The sequence below is a fragment of the Dendropsophus ebraccatus genome, chromosome 1 (genome assembly GCF_027789765.1).
Source record: "Dendropsophus ebraccatus isolate aDenEbr1 chromosome 1, aDenEbr1.pat, whole genome shotgun sequence".
Lineage (NCBI taxonomy): Eukaryota > Metazoa > Chordata > Amphibia > Anura > Hylidae > Dendropsophus > Dendropsophus ebraccatus.
Window position 1 is genome coordinate 189,515,019 of NC_091454.1, and position 2,988 is coordinate 189,518,006.

Sequence of the window (2,988 nt, forward strand, 5' to 3'; positions counted from 1 at the left end):
GTAGTCCCCCTAGTAGTGGTGGATATATGATGACTATATAAAAGTAAAATAAAAAAACAAACTCCCACACATTTCCACACGTTACTCCTCTCCCAGCTCGTGTCTTGTGTGTTACAGACGCTGTCTGCCCCGGAAGTCTCATCCACTTTGCAGGAGCATTGCAGCACTGCATCTGGGGAAGGCACTTTTCAACTGCATGTGTGCTTCTAAGAATCAAATGCAATGGAAAATTGCTGCACATCACTCAGGGGTCCATTGGAGGATAGTCTGGTGAGCACCTGAATGATGTGCTGCACTACAGTGCCACTTGACTGTAGTGTAGTTGCTATGACGTTGGTGGTTTGGATGGCCAGGGGCCCCCTAGGTGCCTAGGGCCCTAGGTGGTCACCCAAACTAACTACATTATTATCTGCCCCTGGTTTACTGATAGGACAGTCCACCCTGTGTACAAAATCACTACTGGTAAAGCAGACACGTAATATAGCACTTAGTGCCATGAGAGGGGCAGAAAACATATTCAGCCATGGCTGGGACAAGTCAGCCTTCATACACACATACAACCCTCTCGGGCACCTGTTCTTATGATCTGTGTATTCTCTATTAACATCAGTAGGAGATTAGACCATTTTTTCACAAGCCCCTACTGTGGGACAGAGGGGAGATTGTCTGGTCCACCTGAAAACCTCAGAAAGTTAGGCCACTGACGGGCCTCTCTGCCTGTCATTCATCCCACCTATGACTAGTCACAGGTGGCTCCCTGCCCAGATTACTAGTTGACCCAGATTACTAGTTGTAGCCGACTGTCTCCCTGCCTCGTGTGGCAGAATGGTATGTGCCGCAAGCTGCAAAATAGCTCTATATTATGATACTAGGAACCATATCAACACAATCAACGCCTTTTAAAGGGGTTATCCAGCACTAGAAAACAATGACACTTGTCTCCAGTTCAGGTGTAGTTTCCAATTAAGCTCTATTAACTTCAACGGAACTACATTGCAAAACCCCACCCAAACTAGAGACACTGCTTTCTCTGGACGAAAGCAGTGGCCATGTTTTTGTAGTGCTGGAGAACCCCTTTAATATGTCATCAGAAAATGACCTATTGTTTAAATAAAGTTCCTATGTTAAAAATATTTTAAGAACTGTTGGTCTTGCAGTTTTTTTTCAGGCCATTGAGCCTAATTATAAGCTGACACTGCGGGAGGCATTTATTAAGTCCGGCGTTTTTTACGCCGGACTTAAAAATGCCCCCACAGCTCCGGCGGTACGGGGATTTATGTAGAGGCGGACTGCCTGTACATAAATCCTGTGCGCGCCGGTGCGCACCGCCGAAAACCTACGCCAGCTGAGGACTGGAGTAGGTTTTCGGCGTACATTTGGGCGGAACGGATGATAAATCGCGCGGACTCTGAGTCCGCGCCCTCCGTTCCGCCCACTTCCCGCCTACTTTCCGCCCCCTTTCCGCCCCCTGGCGTACTCGGCGGAAAGTGCCGATTTGCGAATATTTTATTCGCAAATCGGCCATTTGCGTATAAAATAATACGCAAATCGGCACTTTCCGCCAAAAATCATCCGTTCGCCGGATGATACATGTGGCCCTTCCTGTTCTGCACAAATTACTTTCTAATAGTGTCCTCCCTATCATCACAGACAGGATTACAGTGAAAGAGGACACCAATGTATAGATAAGACATCAATCAAAATATATATTAAGATTTGGAGCTCAGAGCTTAATAACTCAGAGCTCTGTCACCCACTCCCTGTAGTATGACATCTCCACAGGTCACAGAGCATGGCTAGTAATCTCTCCAACTAGGGATGGTCCGAACCTGCCGAGGTTCTGGTTCATATGAACCCGAACGCTCGGCAGCAGATTCCCGCTGTCTGCCAGCTCCGTGGAGCGGGCGGATACAGCGGGAGGAACGCCTAGAAAACTGGGATACAGCCTATGGCTATGGCTGTATCCCAGTTTTCCAGGCGGTCCTCCCGCTGGATCCGCCCGCTCCACGGAGCGGGCAGACAGCGTGAATCATTACTGAGGGTTCGGGCTCGTAGGAACCCGAACCAAACTCTGTTCGGACCATCCCTATCTCCAACCAAAATGAGTAGGATCTGCTCCAGATTATTGTGCCTATGTTCATGCGGCTTTCTGTGAAGCATCTTTCTAAATGTTGTTAAAAAAAGCTGGTTTTGGAAAGTCTTCTAATACATCTTTACTAGAGATGAACGAATGAGATTAATTTTGCTTAGTACAAAGCAAAACTGATCAGTGCTTTAATCCTGCAGGCTGTCGGCTCCGTGAAGATGGTGGATACAGCCTGAGAGCAGTCTGGAAAACATGGTACAGCGATAGATAGATAGATAGATAGATAGATAGATAGATAGATAGAAAGAAGCAAATTGAGCAGCACAGCAGTAGATGTCGGCGGTGCCAGCGGAGGGTCCTGACCAAGGATTCCAACGATATATATAGTGGTAAACTCCACAGCACTCAGGTTCAAGTTGAACAAAAAGGTGAATTTATTTGTGCATAAGTACAGCAAAGAGGCGAGGAATGCCCCGTGTGAGGATCGAACTCACGACCTTCAGATTATGAGACTGACGCGCTACCAACTGCGCTAACGAGGCATGCTGGACTTATGCACAAATAAATTCACCTTTTTGTTCAACTTGAACCTGAGTGCTGTGGAGTTTACCACTAGATAGATAGATAGATAGATAGATCCCCAATGCTTAGAAATAAAGGCATCGGCAGCAAAGGGTTTCCTTTGCCGTTTTCTCTATGTAGACACCGGCAACATATTGTGGTTGTGTTAACCGATACAAAGCTCCTGACATCCTGTGATAGAACCCCCTCCCCTGGTACAAATAGCATAATTGCTTGTTGTGAATCAATAATTTGTTTAATTTCCATGCTCCCCTACCTCATTTAATAGCAAGTGTGTAGGCTGCGCCTTTCAATTATTTATCTTTAAAATCATCTTTCCG

At 46.5% G+C, this 2,988-nt stretch overlaps 1 non-coding gene across 1 annotated transcript; it reads right to left on the reverse strand.

Annotated features, from left to right (window-relative positions):
* Window positions 1–2,555: 2,555 nt before the first annotated feature.
* Window positions 2,556–2,628, reverse strand: TRNAM-CAU (transfer RNA methionine (anticodon CAU)). Its single transcript has one exon. It is a non-coding gene; the product is annotated as a tRNA-Met (tRNA).
* Between the last annotated feature and the right edge of the window lie 360 nt (window positions 2,629–2,988).